The sequence below is a fragment of the Solea solea genome, chromosome 4 (assembly GCF_958295425.1).
Source record: "Solea solea chromosome 4, fSolSol10.1, whole genome shotgun sequence".
Classification (NCBI taxonomy): domain Eukaryota; kingdom Metazoa; phylum Chordata; class Actinopteri; order Pleuronectiformes; family Soleidae; genus Solea; species Solea solea.
The window spans coordinates 9291293-9317164 of NC_081137.1; positions in this window are offsets into that span (position 1 = coordinate 9291293).

Genomic DNA, 25872 nt, shown 5'->3' on the forward strand with positions numbered 1-25872 from the left:
TGAATGCGCACACAAACAGACACCAATAGAAAAACACATCCAAACAGTGAAATCTTTGCAAAATCAAACACTGAGGGTACAGAACTAAATCTTTTAAGATGTTAACTTCATTTGTGAGGTTTATGTTATGGGACAGTAGAAAAATGAAAAAAATCCGAAAACAGCCTTATCTCAGCTGAATGCGCACACAAACAGACACCTATAGAAAAACACATCCAAACAGTGAAATCATTGCAAAATCAAACACTGAGGGTACAGAAGTATATCTTATAAGATCTTAAGTTCATTTGTTAGGTTTATATTATGGGAAAGTAGAAAAATGAAAAAAATCCGAAAACAGCCTTATCTCAGCTCAATGGGGCACAAACAGACACTTATAGAAAAACACATCCCAACAGTGAAATCATTGCAAAATCAAACACTGAGGGTACAGAACTAAATCTTTTAAGATGTTAACTTCATTTGTGAGGTTTATGTTATGGGAAAGTAGAAAAATGAAAAAAATTCGGAAACAGCCTTATCTCAGCTGAATGCGCACACAAACAGACACCCATAGAAAAACACATCCAGACAGTGAAATCTTTGCAAAATCAAACAGTGAGTGTACAGAACTAAATCTTTTAAGATGTGAACTTCATTTGTGAGGTTTATGTTATGGGACAGTAGAAAAATGAAAAAAAATCCGAAAACAGCCTTATCTCAGCTGAATGCGCACACAAACAGACACCAATAGAAAAACACATCCCAACAGTGAAATCATTGCAAAATCAAACACTGAGGGTACAGAACTAAATCTTTTAAGATGCTTACTTCATTTGTGAGGTTTATGTTATGGGACAGCAGAAAAATTAACAAAATCCGGAAACAGCCTTATCTCAGCTGAATGCGCACACAAACAGACACCCATAGAAAAACACATCCAAACAGTGAAATATTTGCAAAATTAAACACTGAGGGTAAAGAAGTATAGCTTATAAGATCTTAAGTTCATTTGTTAGGTTTATATTATGGGAAAGTAGAAAAATGAAAAAAAATCCGAAAACAGCCTTTGTGAGGTTTATGTTATGGGACAGCAGAAAAATTAACAAAATCCGGAAACAGCCTTATCTCAGCTGAATGCGCACACAAACAGACACCAATAGAAAAACACATCCAAACAGTGAAATCTTTGCAAAATTAAACACTGAGGGTAAAGAAGTATATCTTATAAGATCTTAAGTTCATTTGTTAGGTTTATGTTATAGGACAGCAGAAAAATGAAAAAAATCCGGAAACAGCCTTATCTCAGCTGAATGCGCACACAAAGAGACACCAATAGAAAAACACATCCAAACAGTGAAATCATTGCAAAATCAAACACTGAGGGTACAGAACTAAATCTTTTAAGATGTTAACTTCATTTGTGAGGTTTATGTTATGGGACAGTAGAAAAATGAAAAAAATCCGAAAACAGCCTTATCTCAGCTGAATGCGCACACAAACAGACACCTATAGAAAAACACATCCAAACAGTGAAATCATTGCAAAATCAAACACTGAGGGTACAGAACTAAGTCTTTTAAGATGCTTACTTCATTTGTGAGGTTTATGTTATGGGACAGCAGAAAAATTAACAAAATCCGGAAACAGCCTTATCTCAGCTGAATGCGCACACAAACAGACACCAATAGAAAAACACATCCCAACAGTGAAATCATTGCAAAATCAAACACTGAGGGTACAGAACTAAATCTTTTAAGATGTTAAATTCATTTGTGAGGTTTATGTTATGGGAAAGTAGAAAAATGAAAAAAATCCGGAAACAGCCTTATCTCAGCTGAATGCGCACACAAACAGACACCAATAGAAAAACACATCCAAACAGTGAAATCATTGCAAAATCAAACACTGAGGGTACAGAAGTATATCTTATAAGATCTTAAGTTCATTTGTTAGGTTTATATTATGGGAAAGTAGAAAAATGAAAAAAATCCGAAAACAGCCTTATCTCAGCTCAATGGGGCACAAACAGACACTTATAGAAAAACACATCCCAACAGTGAAATCATTGCAAAATCAAACACTGAGGGTACATAACTAAATCTTTTAAGATGTTAACTTCATTTGTGAGGTTTATGTTATGGGAAAGTAGAAAAATTAAAAAAATCCGGAAACAGCCTTATCTCAGCTGAATGCGCACACAAACAGACACCAATAGAAAAACACATCCAAACAGTGAAATCATTGCAAAATCAAACACTGAGGGTACAGAACTAAATCTTTTAAGATGTTAACTTCATTTGTGAGGTTTATGTTATGGGACAGTAGAAAAATGAAAAAAATCCGAAAACAGCCTTATCTCAGCTGAATGCGCACACAAACAGACACCTATAGAAAAACACATCCAAACAGTGAAATCATTGCAAAATCAAACACTGAGGGTACAGAAGTATATCTTATAAGATCTTAAGTTCATTTGTTAGGTTTATATTATGGGAAAGTAGAAAAATGAAAAAAATCCGAAAACAGCCTTATCTCAGCTCAATGGGGCACAAACAGACACTTATAGAAAAACACATCCCAACAGTGAAATCATTGCAAAATCAAACACTGAGGGTACATAACTAAATCTTTTAAGATGTTAACTTCATTTGTGAGGTTTATGTTATGGGACAGCAGAAAAATTAACAAAATCCGGAAACAGCCTTATCTCAGCTGAATGCGCACACAAACAGACACCAATAGAAAAACACATCCCAACAGTGAAATCATTGCAAAATCAAACACTGAGGGTACAGAACTAAATCTTTTAAGATGTTAACTTCATTTGTGAGGTTTATGTTATGGGAAAGTAGAAAAATGAAAAAAATTCGGAAACAGCCTTATCTCAGCTGAATGCGCACACAAACAGACACCCATAGAAAAACACATCCAGACAGTGAAATCTTTGCAAAATCAAACAGTGAGTGTACAGAACTAAATCTTTTAAGATGTGAACTTCATTTGTGAGGTTTATGTTATGGGACAGTAGAAAAATGAAAAAAAATCCGAAAACAGCCTTATCTCAGCTGAATGCGCACACAAACAGACACCAATAGAAAAACACATCCCAACAGTGAAATCATTGCAAAATCAAACACTGAGGGTACAGAACTAAATCTTTTAAGATGCTTACTTCATTTGTGAGGTTTATGTTATGGGACAGCAGAAAAATTAACAAAATCCGGAAACAGCCTTATCTCAGCTGAATGCGCACACAAACAGACACCCATAGAAAAACACATCCAAACAGTGAAATATTTGCAAAATTAAACACTGAGGGTAAAGAAGTATAGCTTATAAGATCTTAAGTTCATTTGTTAGGTTTATATTATGGGAAAGTAGAAAAATGAAAAAAAATCCGAAAACAGCCTTATCTCAGCTCAATGGGGCACAAACAGACACTTATAGAAAAACACATCCCAACAGTGAAATCATTGCAAAATCAAACAGTGAGTGTACAGAACTAAATCTTTTAAGATGTGAACTTCATTTGTGAGGTTTATGTTATGGGACAGCAGAAAAATTAACAAAATCCGGAAACAGCCTTATCTCAGCTGAATGCGCACACAAACAGACACCAATAGAAAAACACATCCAAACAGTGAAATCTTTGCAAAATTAAACACTGAGGGTAAAGAAGTATATCTTATAAGATCTTAAGTTCATTTGTTAGGTTTATGTTATAGGACAGCAGAAAAATGAAAAAAATCCGGAAACAGCCTTATCTCAGCTGAATGCGCACACAAAGAGACACCAATAGAAAAACACATCCAAACAGTGAAATCATTGCAAAATCAAACACTGAGGGTACAGAACTAAATCTTTTAAGATGTTAACTTCATTTGTGAGGTTTATGTTATGGGACAGTAGAAAAATGAAAAAAATCCGAAAACAGCCTTATCTCAGCTGAATGCGCACACAAATAGACACCAATAGAAAAACACATCCAAACAGTGAAATCATTGCAAAATCAAACACTGAGGGTACAGAACTAAGTCTTTTAAGATGCTAACTTCATTTGTGAGGTTTATGTTATGGGACAGCAGAAAAATTAACAAAATCCGGAAACAGCCTTATCTCAGCTGAATGCGCACACAAACAGACACCAATAGAAAAACACATCCCAACAGTGAAATCATTGCAAAATCAAACACTGAGGGTACAGAACTAAATCTTTTAAGATGTGAACTTCATTTGTGAGGTTTATGTTATGGGACAGTAGAAAAATGAAAAAAAATCCGAAAACAGCCTTATCTCAGCTGAATGCGCACACAAACAGACACCCATAGAAAAACACATCCCAACAGTGAAATCATTGCAAAATTAAACACTGAGGGTAAAGAAGTATAGCTTATAAGATCTTAAGTTCATTTGTTAGGTTTATATTATGGGAAAGTAGAAAAATGAAAAAAAATCCGAAAACAGCCTTATCTCAGCTCAATGGGGCACAAACAGACACTTATAGAAAAACACATCCCAACAGTGAAATCATTGCAAAATCAAACAGTGAGTGTACAGAACTAAATCTTTTAAGATGTGAACTTCATTTGTGAGGTTTATGTTATGGGACAGCAGAAAAATTAACAAAATCCGGAAACAGCCTTATCTCAGCTGAATGGGGCACAAACAGACAGTTATAGAAAAACACATCCCAACAGTGAAATCATTGCAAAATCAAACACTGAAGGTATATAACTAAATCTTTTAAGATGTGAACTTCATTTGTGAGGTTTATGTTATGGGACAGCAGAAAAATTAACAAAATCCGGAAACAGCCTTATCTCAGCTGAATGCGCACACAAACAGACACCAATAGAAAAACACATCCAAACAGTGAAATCTTTGCAAAATTAAACACTGAGGGTAAAGAAGTATATCTTATAAGATCTTAAGTTCATTTGTTAGGTTTATGTTATAGGACAGCAGAAAAATGAAAAAAATCCGGAAACAGCCTTATCTCAGCTGAATGCGCACACAAAGAGACACCAATAGAAAAACACATCCAAACAGTGAAATCATTGCAAAATCAAACACTGAGGGTACAGAACTAAATCTTTTAAGATGTTAACTTCATTTGTGAGGTTTATGTTATGGGACAGTAGAAAAATGAAAAAAATCCGAAAACAGCCTTATCTCAGCTGAATGCGCACACAAACAGACACCTATAGAAAAACACATCCAAACAGTGAAATCATTGCAAAATCAAACACTGAGGGTACAGAACTAAGTCTTTTAAGATGCTTACTTCATTTGTGAGGTTTATGTTATGGGACAGCAGAAAAATTAACAAAATCCGGAAACAGCCTTATCTCAGCTGAATGCGCACACAAACAGACACCAATAGAAAAACACATCCCAACAGTGAAATCATTGCAAAATCAAACACTGAGGGTACAGAACTAAATCTTTTAAGATGTTAAATTCATTTGTGAGGTTTATGTTATGGGAAAGTAGAAAAATGAAAAAAATCCGGAAACAGCCTTATCTCAGCTGAATGCGCACACAAACAGACACCAATAGAAAAACACATCCAAACAGTGAAATCATTGCAAAATCAAACACTGAGGGTACAGAAGTATATCTTATAAGATCTTAAGTTCATTTGTTAGGTTTATATTATGGGAAAGTAGAAAAATGAAAAAAATCCGAAAACAGCCTTATCTCAGCTCAATGGGGCACAAACAGACACTTATAGAAAAACACATCCCAACAGTGAAATCATTGCAAAATCAAACACTGAGGGTACATAACTAAATATTTTAAGATGTTAACTTCATTTGTGAGGTTTATGTTATGGGAAAGTAGAAAAATTAAAAAAATCCGGAAACAGCCTTATCTCAGCTGAATGCGCACACAAACAGACACCAATAGAAAAACACATCCAAACAGTGAAATCATTGCAAAATCAAACACTGAGGGTACAGAACTAAATCTTTTAAGATGTTAACTTCATTTGTGAGGTTAATGTTATGGGAAAGTAGAAAAATGAAAAAAATTCGGAAACAGCCTTATCTCAGCTGAATGCGCACACAAACAGACACCCATAGAAAAACACATCCAGACAGTGAAATCTTTGCAAAATCAAACAGTGAGTGTACAGAACTAAATCTTTTAAGATGTGAACTTCATTTGTGAGGTTTATGTTATGGGACAGTAGAAAAATGAAAAAAAATCCGAAAACAGCCTTATCTCAGCTGAATGCGCACACAAACAGACACCAATAGAAAAACACATCCCAACAGTGAAATCATTGCAAAATCAAACACTGAGGGTACAGAACTAAATCTTTTAAGATGCTTACTTCATTTGTGAGGTTTATGTTATGGGACAGCAGAAAAATTAACAAAATCCGGAAACAGCCTTATCTCAGCTGAATGCGCACACAAACAGACACCCATAGAAAAAAACATCCAAACAGTGAAATATTTGCAAAATTAAACACTGAGGGTAAAGAAGTATAGCTTATAAGATCTTAAGTTCATTTGTTAGGTTTATATTATGGGAAAGTAGAAAAATGAAAAAAAATCCGAAAACAGCCTTATCTCAGCTCAATGGGGCACAAACAGACACTTATAGAAAAACACATCCCAACAGTGAAATCATTGCAAAATCAAACAGTGAGTGTACAGAACTAAATCTTTTAAGATGTGAACTTCATTTGTGAGGTTTATGTTATGGGACAGCAGAAAAATTAACAAAATCCGGAAACAGCCTTATCTCAGCTGAATGCGCACACAAACAGACACCAATAGAAAAACACATCCAAACAGTGAAATCTTTGCAAAATTAAACACTGAGGGTAAAGAAGTATATCTTATAAGATCTTAAGTTCATTTGTTAGGTTTATGTTATAGGACAGCAGAAAAATGAAAAAAATCCGGAAACAGCCTTATCTCAGCTGAATGCGCACACAAAGAGACACCAATAGAAAAACACATCCAAACAGTGAAATCATTGCAAAATCAAACACTGAGGGTACAGAACTAAATCTTTTAAGATGTTAACTTCATTTGTGAGGTTTATGTTATGGGACAGTAGAAAAATGAAAAAAATCCGAAAACAGCCTTATCTCAGCTGAATGCGCACACAAATAGACACCAATAGAAAAACACATCCAAACAGTGAAATCATTGCAAAATCAAACACTGAGGGTACAGAACTAAGTCTTTTAAGATGCTAACTTCATTTGTGAGGTTTATGTTATGGGACAGCAGAAAAATTAACAAAATCCGGAAACAGCCTTATCTCAGCTGAATGCGCACACAAACAGACACCAATAGAAAAACACATCCCAACAGTGAAATCATTGCAAAATCAAACACTGAGGGTACAGAACTAAATCTTTTAAGATGTGAACTTCATTTGTGAGGTTTATGTTATGGGACAGTAGAAAAATGACAAAAAATCAGAAAACAGTCGTATCCCTGCTGAATGCACACAAAAACAGAGACAAATAGAAAAACACATCCAAACAGTGAAATCATTGCAAAATCAAACACTGAAGGTATATAACTATATCTTATGAGATGTTAACTTTATTTGTGAGGTTGATGTTATGGGACAGTAGAAAAATGACAAAAAATCAGAAAACAGTCGTATCCCTGCTGAATGCACACAAAAACAGACACCAATAGAAAAACACATCCAAACAGTGAAATCATTGCAAAATCAAACACTGAGGGTACAGAACTAAGTCTTTTAAGATGCTAACTTCATTTGTGAGGTTTATGTTATGGGACAGCAGAAAAATTAACAAAATCCGGAAACAGCCTTATCTCAGCTGAATGCGCACACAAACAGACACCAATAGAAAAACACATCCCAACAGTGAAATCATTGCAAAATCAAACACTGAGGGTACAGAACTAAATCTTTTAAGATGTGAACTTCATTTGTGAGGTTTATGTTATGGGACAGTAGAAAAATGAAAAAAAATCCGAAAACAGCCTTATCTCAGCTGAATGCGCACACAAACAGACACCAATAGAAAAACACATCCCAACAGTGAAATCATTGCAAAATCAAACAGTGAGTGTACAGAACTAAATCTTTTAAGATGTTAACTTCATTTGTGAGGTTTATGTTATGGGACAGTAGAAAAATGAAAAAAAATCCGAAAACAGCCTTATCTCAGCTGAATGCGCACACAAACAGACACCCATAGAAAAACACATCCAGACAGTGAAATCTTTGCAAAATCAAACAGTGAGTGTACAGAACTAAATCTTTTAAGATGTGAACTTCATTTGTGAGGTTTATGTTATGGGACAGTAGAAAAATGAAAAAAAATCCGAAAACAGCCTTATCTCAGCTGAATGCGCACACAAACAGACACCAATAGAAAAACACATCCCAACAGTGAAATCATTGCAAAATCAAACACTGAGGGTACAGAACTAAATCTTTTAAGATGTTAACTTCATTTGTGAAGTTTATGTTATCGGACAGCAGAAAAATTAACAAAATCCGGAAACAGCCTTATCTCAGCTGAATGCGCACACAAACAGACACCCATAGAAAAACACATCCAAACAGTGAAATATTTGCAAAATCAAACACTGAGGGTACAGAACTAAGTCTTTTAAGATGCTAACTTCATTTGTGAGGTTTATGTTATGGGACAGCAGAAAAATTAACAAAATCCGGAAACAGCCTTATCTCAGCTGAATGCGCACACAAACAGACACCAATAGAAAAACACATCCCAACAGTGAAATCATTGCAAAATCAAACACTGAGGGTACAGAACTAAATCTTTTAAGATGTGAACTTCATTTGTGAGGTTTATGTTATGGGACAGTAGAAAAATGACAAAAAATCAGAAAACAGTCGTATCCCTGCTGAATGCACACAAAAACAGAGACAAATAGAAAAACACATCCAAACAGTGAAATCATTGCAAAATCAAACACTGAAGGTATATAACTATATCTTATGAGATGTTAACTTTATTTGTGAGGTTGATGTTATGGGACAGTAGAAAAATGACAAAAAATCAGAAAACAGTCGTATCCCTGCTGAATGCACACAAAAACAGACACCAATAGAAAAACACATCCAAACAGTGAAATCATTGCAAAATCAAACACTGAGGGTACAGAACTAAGTCTTTTAAGATGCTAACTTCATTTGTGAGGTTTATGTTATGGGACAGCAGAAAAATTAACAAAATCCGGAAACAGCCTTATCTCAGCTGAATGCGCACACAAACAGACACCAATAGAAAAACACATCCCAACAGTGAAATCATTGCAAAATCAAACACTGAGGGTACAGAACTAAATCTTTTAAGATGTGAACTTCATTTGTGAGGTTTATGTTATGGGACAGTAGAAAAATGAAAAAAAATCCGAAAACAGCCTTATCTCAGCTGAATGCGCACACAAACAGACACCAATAGAAAAACACATCCCAACAGTGAAATCATTGCAAAATCAAACAGTGAGTGTACAGAACTAAATCTTTTAAGATGTTAACTTCATTTGTGAGGTTTATGTTATGGGACAGTAGAAAAATGAAAAAAAATCCGAAAACAGCCTTATCTCAGCTGAATGCGCACACAAACAGACACCCATAGAAAAACACATCCAGACAGTGAAATCTTTGCAAAATCAAACAGTGAGTGTACAGAACTAAATCTTTTAAGATGTGAACTTCATTTGTGAGGTTTATGTTATGGGACAGTAGAAAAATGAAAAAAAATCCGAAAACAGCCTTATCTCAGCTGAATGCGCACACAAACAGACACCAATAGAAAAACACATCCCAACAGTGAAATCATTGCAAAATCAAACACTGAGGGTACAGAACTAAATCTTTTAAGATGTTAACTTCATTTGTGAAGTTTATGTTATCGGACAGCAGAAAAATTAACAAAATCCGGAAACAGCCTTATCTCAGCTGAATGCGCACACAAACAGACACCCATAGAAAAACACATCCAAACAGTGAAATATTTGCAAAATTAAACACTGAGGGTACAGAAGTATATCTTATAAGATCTTAAGTTCATTTGTTAGGTTTATATTATGGGAAAGTAGAAAAATGAAAAAAATCCGAAAACAGCCTTATCTCAGCTCAATGGGGCACAAACAGACACCAATAGAAAAACAAATCCAAACAGTGAAATCATTGCAAAATCAAACACTGAGGGTACAGAACTAAGTATTTTAAGATGCTAACTTCATTTGTGAGGTTTATGTTATGGGACAGCAGAAAAATTAACAAAATCCGGAAACAGCCTTATCTCAGCTGAATGCGCACACAAACAGACACCAATAGAAAAACACATCCAAACAGTGAAATCTTTGCAAAATTAAACTCTGAGGGTAAAGAAGTATATCTTATAAGATCTTAAGTTCATTTGTTAGGTTTATGTTATAGGACAGCAGAAAAATGAAAAAAATCCGGAAACAGCCTTATCTCAGCTGAATGCGCACACAAAGAGACACCAATAGAAAAACACATCCAAACAGTGAAATCATTGCAAAATCAAACACTGAGGGTACAGAACTAAATCTTTTAAGATGTTAACTTCATTTGTTAGGTTTATGTTATGGGACAGTAGAAAAATGAAAAAAATCCGAAAACAGCCTTATCTCAGCTGAATGCGTACACAAACAGACACCTATAGAAAAACACATCCAAACAGTGAAATCATTGCAAAATCAAACACTGAGGGTACAGAACTAAGTCTTTTAAGATGCTAACTTCATTTGTGAGGTTTATGTTATGGGACAGCAGAAAAATTAACAAAATCCGGAAACAGCCTTATCTCAGCTGAATGCGCACACAAACAGACACCAATAGAAAAACACATCCCAACAGTGAAATCATTGCAAAATCGAACACTGAGGGTACAGAACTAAATCTTTTAAGATGTTAACTTCATTTGTGAGGTTTATGTTATGGGAAAGTAGAAAAATGAAAAAAATCCGGAAACAGCCTTATCTCAGCTGAATGCGCACACAAATAGACACCAATAGAAAAACACATCCAAACAGTGAAATCATTGCAAAATCAAACACTGAGGGTACAGAACTAAGTCTTTTAAGATGCTAACTTCATTTGTGAGGTTTATGTTATGGGACAGCAGAAAAATTAACAAAATCCGGAAACAGCCTTATCTCAGCTGAATGCGCACACAAACAGACACCAATAGAAAAACACATCCCAACAGTGAAATCATTGCAAAATCAAACACTGAGGGTACAGAACTAAATCTTTTAAGATGTGAACTTCATTTGTGAGGTTTATGTTATGGGACAGTAGAAAAATGAAAAAAAATCCGAAAACAGCCTTATCTCAGCTGAATGCGCACACAAACAGACACCAATAGAAAAACACATCCCAACAGTGAAATCATTGCAAAATCAAACACTGAGGGTACAGAACTAAATCTTTTAAGATGTTAACTTCATTTGTGAAGTTTATGTTATCGGACAGCAGAAAAATTAACAAAATCCGGAAACAGCCTTATCTCAGCTGAATGCGCACACAAACAGACACCCATAGAAAAACACATCCAAACAGTGAAATATTTGCAAAATTAAACACTGAGGGTACAGAAGTATATCTTATAAGATCTTAAGTTCATTTGTTAGGTTTATATTATGGGAAAGTAGAAAAATGAAAAAAATCCGAAAACAGCCTTATCTCAGCTCAATGGGGCACAAACAGACACCAATAGAAAAACAAATCCAAACAGTGAAATCATTGCAAAATCAAACACTGAGGGTACAGAACTAAGTATTTTAAGATGCTAACTTCATTTGTGAGGTTTATGTTATGGGACAGCAGAAAAATTAACAAAATCCGGAAACAGCCTTATCTCAGCTGAATGCGCACACAAACAGACACCAATAGAAAAACACATCCAAACAGTGAAATCTTTGCAAAATTAAACTCTGAGGGTAAAGAAGTATATCTTATAAGATCTTAAGTTCATTTGTTAGGTTTATGTTATAGGACAGCAGAAAAATGAAAAAAATCCGGAAACAGCCTTATCTCAGCTGAATGCGCACACAAAGAGACACCAATAGAAAAACACATCCAAACAGTGAAATCATTGCAAAATCAAACACTGAGGGTACAGAACTAAATCTTTTAAGATGTTAACTTCATTTGTTAGGTTTATGTTATGGGACAGTAGAAAAATGAAAAAAATCCGAAAACAGCCTTATCTCAGCTGAATGCGTACACAAACAGACACCTATAGAAAAACACATCCAAACAGTGAAATCATTGCAAAATCAAACACTGAGGGTACAGAACTAAGTCTTTTAAGATGCTAACTTCATTTGTGAGGTTTATGTTATGGGACAGCAGAAAAATTAACAAAATCCGGAAACAGCCTTATCTCAGCTGAATGCGCACACAAACAGACACCAATAGAAAAACACATCCCAACAGTGAAATCATTGCAAAATCGAACACTGAGGGTACAGAACTAAATCTTTTAAGATGTTAACTTCATTTGTGAGGTTTATGTTATGGGAAAGTAGAAAAATGAAAAAAATCCGGAAACAGCCTTATCTCAGCTGAATGCGCACACAAATAGACACCAATAGAAAAACACATCCAAACAGTGAAATCATTGCAAAATCAAACACTGAGGGTACAGAACTAAGTCTTTTAAGATGCTAACTTCATTTGTGAGGTTTATGTTATGGGACAGCAGAAAAATTAACAAAATCCGGAAACAGCCTTATCTCAGCTGAATGCGCACACAAACAGACACCAATAGAAAAACACATCCCAACAGTGAAATCATTGCAAAATCAAACACTGAGGGTACAGAACTAAATCTTTTAAGATGTGAACTTCATTTGTGAGGTTTATGTTATGGGACAGTAGAAAAATGAAAAAAAATCCGAAAACAGCCTTATCTCAGCTGAATGCGCACACAAACAGACACCAATAGAAAAACACATCCCAACAGTGAAATCATTGCAAAATCAAACACTGAGGGTACAGAACTAAATCTTTTAAGATGTTAACTTCATTTGTGAAGTTTATGTTATCGGACAGCAGAAAAATTAACAAAATCCGGAAACAGCCTTATCTCAGCTGAATGCGCACACAAACAGACACCCATAGAAAAACACATCCAAACAGTGAAATATTTGCAAAATTAAACACTGAGGGTACAGAAGTATATCTTATAAGATCTTAAGTTCATTTGTTAGGTTTATATTATGGGAAAGTAGAAAAATGAAAAAAATCCGAAAACAGCCTTATCTCAGCTCAATGGGGCACAAACAGACACCAATAGAAAAACAAATCCAAACAGTGAAATCATTGCAAAATCAAACACTGAGGGTACAGAACTAAGTATTTTAAGATGCTAACTTCATTTGTGAGGTTTATGTTATGGGACAGCAGAAAAATTAACAAAATCCGGAAACAGCCTTATCTCAGCTGAATGCGCACACAAACAGACACCAATAGAAAAACACATCCAAACAGTGAAATCTTTGCAAAATTAAACTCTGAGGGTAAAGAAGTATATCTTATAAGATCTTAAGTTCATTTGTTAGGTTTATGTTATAGGACAGCAGAAAAATGAAAAAAATCCGGAAACAGCCTTATCTCAGCTGAATGCGCACACAAAGAGACACCAATAGAAAAACACATCCAAACAGTGAAATCATTGCAAAATCAAACACTGAGGGTACAGAACTAAATCTTTTAAGATGTTAACTTCATTTGTTAGGTTTATGTTATGGGACAGTAGAAAAATGAAAAAAATCCGAAAACAGCCTTATCTCAGCTGAATGCGTACACAAACAGACACCTATAGAAAAACACATCCAAACAGTGAAATCATTGCAAAATCAAACACTGAGGGTACAGAACTAAGTCTTTTAAGATGCTAACTTCATTTGTGAGGTTTATGTTATGGGACAGCAGAAAAATTAACAAAATCCGGAAACAGCCTTATCTCAGCTGAATGCGCACACAAACAGACACCAATAGAAAAACACATCCCAACAGTGAAATCATTGCAAAATCGAACACTGAGGGTACAGAACTAAATCTTTTAAGATGTTAACTTCATTTGTGAGGTTTATGTTATGGGAAAGTAGAAAAATGAAAAAAATCCGGAAACAGCCTTATCTCAGCTGAATGCGCACACAAATAGACACCAATAGAAAAACACATCCAAACAGTGAAATCATTGCAAAATCAAACACTGAGGGTACAGAACTAAGTCTTTAAGATGCTAACTTCATTTGTGAGGTTTATGTTATGGGACAGCAGAAAAATTAACAAAATCCGGAAACAGCCTTATCTCAGCTGAATGCGCACACAAACAGACACCAATAGAAAAACACATCCCAACAGTGAAATCATTGCAAAATCAAACACTGAGGGTACAGAACTAAATCTTTTAAGATGTGAACTTCATTTGTGAGGTTTATGTTATGGGACAGTAGAAAAATGAAAAAAAATCCGAAAACAGCCTTATCTCAGCTGAATGCGCACACAAACAGACACCCATAGAAAAACACATCCAGACAGTGAAATCTTTGCAAAATCAAACAGTGAGTGTACAGAACTAAATCTTTTAAGATGTGAACTTCATTTGTGAGGTTTATGTTATGGGACAGTAGAAAAATGAAAAAAAATCCGAAAACAGCCTTATCTCAGCTGAATGCGCACACAAACAGACACCAATAGAAAAACACATCCCAACAGTGAAATCATTGCAAAATCAAACACTGAGGGTACAGAACTAAATCTTTTAAGATGTTAACTTCATTTGTGAAGTTTATGTTATCGGACAGCAGAAAAATTAACAAAATCCGGAAACAGCCTTATCTCAGCTGAATGCGCACACAAACAGACACCCATAGAAAAACACATCCAAACAGTGAAATATTTGCAAAATTAAACACTGAGGGTACAGAAGTATATCTTATAAGATCTTAAGTTCATTTGTGAGGTTTATGTTATGGGACAGCAGAAAAATTAACAAAATCCGGAAACAGCCTTATCTCAGCTGAATGCGCACACAAACAGACACCCATAGAAAAACACATCCAGACAGTGAAATCTTTGCAAAATCAAACAGTGAGTGTACAGAACTAAATCTTTTAAGATGTGAACTTCATTTGTGAGGTTTATGTTATGGCACAGTAGAAAAATGAAAAAAAATCCGAAAACAGCCTTATCTCAGCTGAATGCGCACACAAACAGACACCAATAGAAAAACACATCCCAACAGTGAAATCATTGCAAAATCAAACACTGAGAGTACAGAACTAAATCTTTTAAGATGTGAACTTCATTTGTGAGGTTTATGTTATGGGACAGCAGAAAAATTAACAAAATCCGGAAACAGCCTTATCTCAGCTGAATGCGCACACAAACAGACACCCATAGAAAAACACATCCAAACAGTGAAATATTTGCAAAATTAAACACTGAGGGTAAAGAAGTATAGCTTATAAGATCTTAAGTTCATTTGTTAGGTTTATATTATGGGAAAGTAGAAAAATGAAAAAAAATCCGAAAACAGCCTTATCTCAGCTCAATGGGGCACAAACAGACACTTATAGAAAAACACATCCCAACAGTGAAATCATTGCAAAATCAAACACTGAGGGTACAGAACTAAATCTTTTAAGATGTTAACTTCATTTGTGAGGTTTATGTTATGGGAAAGTAGAAAAATGAAAAAAATTCGGAAACAGCCTTATCTCAGCTGAATGCGCACACAAACAGACACCCATATAAAAACACATCCAGACAGTGAAATCTTTGCAAAATCAAACAGTGAGTGTACAGAACTAAGTCTTTTAAGATGCTAACTTCATTTGTGAGGTTTATGTTATGGGACAGCAGAAAAATTAACAAAATCCGGAAACAGCCTTATCTCAGCTGCATGCGCACACAAACAGACACCCATAGAAAAACACATCCAAACAGTGAAATATTTGCAAAATTAAACACTGAGGGTAAAGAAGTATATCTTATAAGATCTTAAGTTCATTTGTTAGGTTTATATTATGGGAAAGTAGAAAAATGAAAAAAATCCGAAAACAGCCTTATCTCAGCTGAATGCGCACACGAACAGACACCAATAGAAAAACACATCCCAACAGTGAAATCTTTGCAAAATCAAACAGTGAGTGTACAGAACTAAATATTTTAAGATGTTAACTTCATTTGTGAGGTTTATATTATGGGACAGTAGAAAAATGAAAAAAATCCGAAAACAGCCTTATCTCAGCTCAATGGGGCACAAACAGACACCAATAGAAAAACAAATCCAAACAGTGAAATCATTGCAAAATCAAACACATAGGGTACAGAACTAAATATTTTAAGATGTTAACTTCATTTGTGAGGTTTATATTATGGGACAGTAGAAAAATGAAAAAAATCCGAAAACAGCCTTATCTCAGCTCAATGGGGCACAAACAGACACTTATAGAAAAACACATCCCAACAGTGAAATCATTGAAAAAACAAACACTGAGGGTACATAACTAAATCTTTTAAGATGTTAACTTCATTTGTGAGGTTTATGTTATGGGAAAGTAGAAAAATTAAAAAAGTCTGGAAACAGCCTTATCTCAGCTGAATGCGCACACAAACAGACACCAATAGAAAAACAAATCCAAACAGTGAAATCTTTGCAAAATCAAACACTGAGGGTACAGAACTAAATCGTTTAAGATGTTAACTTCATTTGTGAGGTTTATGTTATGGGACAGCAGAAACATTAAAAAAATCCGGAAACAGCCTTATCTCAGCTGAATGCGCACACAAACAGACGCCAATAGAAAAACACATCCAAACAGTGAAATCATTGCAAAATCAAACACTGAGAGTACAGAAGTATATCTTATAAGATGTACATTTCATTTGTTCAGTTAACTGTCATAATCAAACTTTAAAAAAATATTTCTACAATGTTTTTTTCAACAAATGTTGCTTTCACAGCACACATTATTGTTGTAATCATATCATTATTATTAATATTATTATTATTATTGCTGTTAATATTATTATTGTTATCATCACCATCATTATATTTATGTCATTAATACATTGACATTATATTAACATAAAAAAACAAAAACTCGCGCACTCATTCTATTGGGAACAATGACATGATGATGCTGAAGGGCCACCTTCAGCATTTGCTTCCGATTTTCATTAAGTTTCGATTCCACCTTACAAAAATGCACGTTTCGGCCAGTAGGGAGAAGTGCAAATTCAGGAATGGTTGCAATAGAATTCAGTCAGCATTCATATTTGAGATGGACTTTCTCCTATAGTCCAAAGTAGATATGGACATATAGGGGATCACTGGAAAAATAAGGAGCTGTAGTATGCAAAGCAGGTGACATATTTCATGGGAAATCATATTAGGCCACTAGAGGGCAGTGCAAAGTCACAAATTGTTGCAAAATAATTGTCAAAATCTTGACTTTTGAGCTTGATTTTCTCCAAAATTCTCAAACCAGGAAAATTCATCACAAATGCCCGATCACGATATGATAATATCAAAATTCTAAGATCATATCTTGTCTCATGTCATGATATAGCTATAGTCATGCCTTCCTCATCATAGTTCACATTCCATTTGTCAGAGATAAAATATGAATCCATAACCCATTTTGAGAGGCAGGTTCTCATAAGGTTGGGAAGTGTCAACTATTTGGGTTGCCACTGATGGGTAGACTCCCCTGTTTAAATGTTGGAGTTTAAGTATTTCGGGCAACACCATGTTAGTTTTTGAAACCAGAAACAACCATAGTTATAAGGAAGGGATGGATACTGATAGCTTGTCCACTACAAATCCACCTATAACTGCAACTTTGCAAACATGAAATGCAGAGCTGTCAATCACACACGGTGGGACTGACAGCTCTGCATTTAAATGTAAAATTAAATTTACATTGTGGACATGCAGCTCTACTGAAGAGGAACTAAGACCATAAACCCTTTAGAACAATGTATGCAGGGCACCAGACTAACTTTTTACTAGGAGCACAGTAGCCCCCCCTATAACTGAATGTTTTAGGAGAGCAAGCAGAACATTTAGGGGCGCACACCTTAAACATTTCCTCTCATTTTCACTGTATTACTGATCAATACTTCGATAATAATTGAATAAATTGCAATGTGCTGTTTAGAATTCCCAGTGAATTTTTATTGTGCACTTGTTTGTTAAAGAATAAGATCACATAAGAGACATTAAGTGTACATAAAATACCATCACTGTCACTACAGTACAATTATTAACTAGAAGTGGCCCGGTACTGTCCAGTACACAGAACCGGCACTTTTATTTGTGTACTGGCACATTTCACAAGATGCCGGTAATCTCTTATCAGTCCACTTGATTATGGTCCAGAGCAATCATGTCTCAGGGTACACATGTGACGTTCACCTGTTCTCGCAAAAGTCAAGTGTTTATTCCTTGAGTTTGGAGTTTTTATTTTCTATCTAATCTCTATCTGGAAGACGACCGCTGTGGCGACCATCATCATGCTTCAAGAGCATGAGTTAGCTCATCCACACACTCATACTTTCTGATATAATAAAAATAAACATGGAGCTGGCAAGTTGAGGCTTGAAAATATCAGAGGACGATGCACAGAAGGGATTAAGCTGGGATATTGCCCGGTATCCTGGACTCTTGCTCAAAAATTAATAAATTGATAAAGTTGAACCTGAATTTTCCTTAACACTAAAACAAGGCCAGACCAAAAGTTTCACTCCCAGGGCTGGAGTATGCCAGGTGTAATATTATTAGATATTAATGTAGATGTTATGCAAGAATTTGATGATGCACAAGCCTGTTTTCTTTGTGTATTACCTTAATGACTCTGTCCCGGCAGTGCTGGATGATCTTACACAGCTCCTCTGTACCCTGAGACTCGAGACTCTGATGAAGGATCTGCTCAAACATCTAGTAAAACACAATTTGTAGTTTTGTACCTAACTTTGTGGCATACATGCATGTAACACCAGACAAACTGACTCATATAGCAATATCCCATGAAATAATGTGATAATGTACTACACCCAGTTCCACAGTCTGTATTGTGGCATGTTTAACTGTTTAACTGTCAACTGAGTTATCAAACCGCCAAAAGATGTTCGCCTTTAGTTCTACTGTGTCCTTGATCAATGCCACAGTCAGAACCTCATCATTCACCTATTTGACAAACTCTAGTCAAACAGGAGCTACAGTGTAGGAAAATGATCAAGAAATAAAATGAGTGTCAATAAAATGATTAGCTCTCATAGAAACTTCCCATTGTGTTAACCAGTTAACCAATAACCTATATTAGACTGGTTAGTCAGTAGTTGAGGTTTCACCTCTCTCATGGGGATCTGGGCCCTTTGGACAAACACTGACGGGCTGCTCACATCTAACTGTTGCTGCAGACCCTCAAGGCTCAGGTTCACCACCTTCTCATAGCAGCTGTGCATCTTAACTGGATGGAAAGCCAGCATGGAGATCTTCTCCATGTGCTGAGGAGGAAGACAAGAAGGGAGAGGAAGAGATGGATGAGAATTGAATTGAGTCAAGCGATTACCATCAGAGCTGAGTTTCAAGACTTTAGAGCTCACTCTGTCGTTTACATCGATGACAGTGTTAAAGTCGCCACATAAAATAATTTTGTATCCGACCAATAGCGGTTCTTTAAGTCTTTTAAAAAGTTGAAAAATGTTTGTTCTCTCATGAGAGGTGTACACGTGTATCGTTCGTATTTTTTCTCCTCGGTAAAAACAATCCAACATGAGCAATCTACAAGGAATTAAATTAGGAAATCAGTCGTTTTACGAATAATAGTGACATCACCAGTTTTAGAAAAAAGATCCCACCATCAGCTTTACTTTCGCCAATAGAAATTACACTTAGACCTTTGTTCCACATGCTGGCTACCTTTACTCTTTACTTGTGTTCAGTCTCAGTTCTTGACAACATAATATGTCAAAGTCAGTTTTCAACAAGAATTTAATTTGTTGGGCTCTAAAAGAATTTGATTGGATGCCATGGGCATTCCAAGATGAAACTTTGGGGAAGGTCATAAATGTTTGGGGGGAAGCTATGGTGTGGGTTTGTCGTCATTTTATAATATATATATATATATTTATATATATTTATTTTATAACAAGCTTTTCTTTTCTTTTTCTCTACCTCTACAAAAGGTGTTTCATGATCATCATCAGGCTCTGGAGCGGGGAATTCAGGAGTGGGAGAGAAAGAGCCAAAGTTGTTGCTGTAAGGGGGGCTCTCTGCTGCAGCCTGCGGGTAAAGCGGGGTGCTGCCGACTCGCTGACCCTGACCCTTATACCTATTCCAAGCCCTACCAGTAGAGGTCCCCCAAACCCCAATTTATGAGCTGGAATAAAATGATATCAAAGTTTAGTTGGGGTGGCAAAAGACCCACGATAAGACTGGAAACTCTCCAGCTGCCAAAAGAAGAAGGAGGGATGAGACTTCCAAAATTAAAGGAATACTACCATGCGGCCCAATTGAGATATATTGTAGGTTGGTGCAAACCAGACACAGTGAAATGAAATAGAAAAAGAGTTTGGAGAAAACCCAGTACAGAATATAATTGGGGATAAAGAAACATACAAGAAGATTCAAAACCAAATAGACACAATCACGATGTTCACATACAAAATATGGTTCAGCATAATAAAAAAAATATAAGATACAGAAAGACACTAATTTATTGAATATGATAGCAATTTTACACCGACTAGGTACGATATAGGATTTAAACAGTGGACAACCAAGGGAATGGTGTGTTTTGGTGAAAGATGGACAGCTTGAGAGAGACAACTATATGACAGAGATCAGGATGGACCCCTCCTGAGAAGTGAATAGTGTGATCCAGATCATCATAATCAACGCATACAAAGAAACCACAATTAGAATTATATTGGGACTATATAAAAAAATGCTACAAAATACATTAAAAAAAAGATGGGAATCAGGATTTAACATAAAACTTAAAGATGAAGATTGGCTAAGATTGGTATAATCTGCCAGACATTAGCCTCATGTATGAAACAAAGTGATTTTGAAGCAGAAACATATTTAGGTTACAAGGTCAGAGCTGCAGTGACTTCCTGACAAGTACAAATGAGCATTTCATGGGTTGTACTGGCAACAGATATGACAAATGTTGGGTGACTTGGAGATTTTTTTTTAATCAGTCTTGAATATGTCAAAGATTACCCACAATATTAACTTTGAAGCATTGTTAGTTTTGTGTAGCATCAGATAAAACATGTACTCCCTCCCCTCTTCATTTGAAAAGAGGACATTTGTAATATGGAAATGATTGAATATTTGGTGGTTTTGAGGAGGACTGATGCAGGACAAAAGTATTAATCTTTTATGACAACAATTCTTGGGAGTGAACATTCCTGCCATATACTCAAGTGTATGGTGAAAACAATGTTCAGTGTTCTATTGATCTATTAATAAAATGTTTTCATTTGAATTCCAATTTGCCAAGAGACCTTCTTACAAGAAAGTGTGCCATATGCACTAACACAGTGGAAATTAATCATAATGAAGCCTGAGGGTTAAGGAAACAGTTTGTCATCAACTAAATACTGTAGGTGTCCAAAGCCTGAGGGTCAACCTCTTTCCCCGGATGAAGCAGAATCCAGTCACGTTAACTGTGCGTTGTAAGAATGGAAAAGACTGTCATAAAAAAAATAATAATAATTACAACACCCACACTATATCAACATTCAGAGTGGACCTAATTTTTAAGAATAGAGGGATATATTTAGTGTATAGCCTACTTGTTAAATAGACAGGATACCTGCAGCAGCAGCACCAGCGAAGCTCTCTGAACAGATCAGCAATGTGACCCACAGTCCTCACAACCGAAGACGCAGCCGAAACACAGCAAGCGGTTCCGCGAAAACGGGAGCTTTGCAGCTGCGGGTCCGGGTGAGAGGACATCGGTTCTCACAGTGGAACTGTTCAGACAGAAAGTCTGGCTCCCGTGTAAACGTCGCAGACAACACCATCTCAGAGATAGGATACTGACTGCATTTAAACACTAAACTTTCGCAAAAAACAGCAAAGCGAAAAAGAAAAAAAAGAGCATGGAACATTTACATGTGCATATATTATTATTAACTATATTTCGATTAATGCGTGTGTGTTTAAATACATGTGTATGTATGTATTTTCAATGAGTGAAAAGACGTAGTTACTGTAATTAACGAACACATTTTAGCAATGGCCTGCTGTTTAGCTCATTATAATATGTAAAATTTCACTTACCTCTACATTTTTGAGCATCTTCCTGTGACATGTCAATAGCCTCCCTCTACCACCAACTTCCCCAGTAATTCCATGGTCAGCGACTGATGCTGCAACTCCATTACATGTTCATCCACCTGCTGAGCAGACACTAACCTGTTCACCTTTTGGATATTAATCCGCTGCTGCTGTGGTGGGGAACTACGTTGCGTTGGAGTGTGATGATGGTCGATAATTATCTTAAAGCTACAGTAGTAGTTGAAATAAACTGCCCCTTTGTTTCACCATACATGCAAATGTTCGCTTCCAAGATTTTTTGTAATAAAAACATTACAGATTAAATCCTCTGCATTCTTTGTGCTTTTGGATTTTTTTTTGAGGATATCTTACACCAAATTGCTTCAAATTTGGTGTAGGTGAAGTTATTTTCCACTGTCAGGGAATATCAACATTTTTCATTATCATATAACACACTATTCAATCAATATCTGAAGCTAAAATGATGTGGGTGTATTTTAGGGATATCATAGTATGGTGTGAATGTGGGTTTAGGAATAAATGTGTGTGTGTGTGTGTGTGTGTGTGTGTGTTGTGTGTCTGTGTGTCTGTGTGTATGTGCAACTCCAGGCACTTCTTGTTCTCACATCAAGTTCAAATCGACATGATACACAGGCACCTACACCTACAAAGAGGCTCATACACACATTCACTCTTTTGAGTAGAAAAAACCAAACAGGCATCTTGAGGGACTTCAAAGACTTGCCCTCTACGTGAACCCAAACAAAAGTCTGGTTTTGTTTACACAGGTGCAATTACAGGTAAACACAATGTTTCACTTTGTTTGGGGCTCAATTCATCCTGACTGTCAAAGACACAGTCTCAGACGCTGAAGACCTCGACCTCATCAACATCAGTCACAATGTACTGGAAAAGAAAAAGGTTAAATAATTTATCAAAACTAACCCTAACCCTATCATATTATAGTGATTACATGTAAAATAATTACATCAAATCAAACATAAGCTAGATGTTTTGTATGACCTGTGTGATCATCCGTTTTTGATGAAGTTTAAAATCGATAATTTGTATTAGTAGTGTATGATTTCACTTTCACTGAACTCAGTACCACTTATACTTCATATACTAGTAGTATGGAGTACTTTTACTGTATACGTTTTGGAGGAATATAGGGTCAAAGTTCACTTTTTGAAACAAACAATAGGGTAACATTTTTTGATGAAGTATAAAATCCTTATTTTTTATCAGTAGTTTATGATTTTACTTTCACTGGACGTATTCAGCTGAGGTAAGGCTGTTTTCGGATTTTTTTCTTTTTTCTACTGTCCCATAATATAAACCTCACTAATGAAGTTAACATCATATAAGATATACTTCTGTACCCTCAGTGTTTGATTTTGCAATGATTTCACTGTTGGGATGTGTTTTTCTATTGGTGTCTGTTTGTGTGCGCATCCAGCCGAGATAAGGCTGTTTTCTGATTTATTTTTTTTAGTATTCTTTTTTCTACTGTCCACGGTACTGTGCAAAGGTTTTAGGCAGTTGTGAAAAAAATGCTTTAAACAAAGAAATGCTTTCAAAAATGGAAGGGTTAATCATTTATTTTCATCAATCAACAAAATGCAGTGAATAAACAAAAGAGAAATCTAGATAGATAGATATTCATCTCACAGAGAAATTCACAGTTCAGCAGCTCCAGAATATGTTACACGATAGAAACATAAGAGGCATGCAAGTCTATGTACAGTCTAAATATAAACTGAAACATATGTATAAAAAGGAAAAAAGAAAAAATATATAAAAAATATAAAGGCGTTAAAAAGAATGAGATGTACATGTGTGCTTGCGTGTATGTGTCATGTATGATGCAGGTTGAAGAGTCTGATGGCATGGGGGAGGAATGATCTCCTCAGTCTTTCTGTGGAGCAGGACATTGACAGCAGTCTGTCACTGAAGCTGCTCCTCTGTCTGTGTATGGTGCTGTGTAGTGGATGGTGTGGATTGTCTATGGACAGGAGCCTGTTGAGTGTACGTCGCTCAGCTATGGATGTCAGACTGTCCAGTTCTGTGCCTACAACAGAGCCTGCCTTCCTTATTAGTTTGTCCAGGCGTGAAGCGTCCTTCTTCTTTAGGCTGCCCCCCCAGCACACCACTGTGTACAGGAGGGCACTCGCTACCACAGACTGGTAGAAGGTCTGTAGCAGCTTCCTGCAGACGTTGAAGGATGCCAGCCTTCTAAGGAAGTACAGACGACTCTGTCCTTTCCTGCACAGAGCATCTGTGTTGGTGGTCCAGTCCAGCCTGTCATCCAGCTGTACTGTACCAGCTGTACATCCAGCTAAATCACCCTTTGTGAGGTTTATGTTATGGGACAGTAGAAAAATGAAAAAAATCAGAAAACAGCTGTATCCCTGCTGAATGCGCACAAAAACAGAGACAAATAGAAGAACACATCCAAACAGTGAAATCATTGCAAAATCAAACACTGAGGGTACCGAAGAATAGCTTATAAGATTTTAACTTTATTTGTGAGGTTTATGTTATGGGACAGTAGAAAAATGAAAAAAAAATCAGAAAACAGTTGTATTCCAGCTGAATGCGCACAAAAACAGACAAAAATAGAAAAACACATTCAAACAGTGAAATCATTGCAAAATCAAACACTGAAGGTATATATCTATATCTTATAAGATTTTAACTTTATTTGTGAGGTTTATGTTATGGGACAGTAGAAAAATGAAAAAAATCCGAAAACAGCCGTATCCCTGCTGAATGCGCACATAAACAGACACAAATAGAAAAACACATTCAAACAGTGAAATCATTGCAAAATCAAACACTGAAGGTATATAACTATATCTTATAAGATGTTAACTTTATTTGTGAGGTTTATGTTATGGGACAGTAGAAAAATGACAAAAAATCAGAAAACAGTCGTATCCCTGCTGAATGCACACAAAAACAGAGACAAATAGAAAAACACATCCAAACAGTGAAATCATTATAAATTCAAACACTGAGGGTACATCAATATACCTTATAAGATGTTAACTTCATATTATAGGACAGTAGAAAAAAGATTAAAATACCCTCGATCAGCCTTAGTCCCTGATACACATACGGAAAAATCAGACTCCTGGCTTAATGCCTTTAGGAATTATTACAAAAAACACACCCTTTGACCTTTCCAAAGGTTGCACGGGTCTGAAACTCGGCACCCTAGATCAGCCTTAGTCCCTGATGCACATAAGGAAAAATCAGACTCCTGGCTTAATGCCTTTAGGAATTATTACAAAAAACACACCTAAACGGCTGACCTTTGACCTTTCCGAAAGTTACACAGGTCTGAAACTCGGCACCCTAGATTAGCCTTAGTCCCTGATACACATACGGAAAAATCAGACTCCTGGCTCAATGCCTTTAGGAATTATTACAAAAAACACACCCGAACGGCTGACCATTGACCTTTCCAAAGGTTGCACAGGTCTGAAACTCGGCACCCTGGATCAGCCTTAGTCCCTGATACACATACGGAAAAATCAGACTCCTGGCTCAATGCCTTT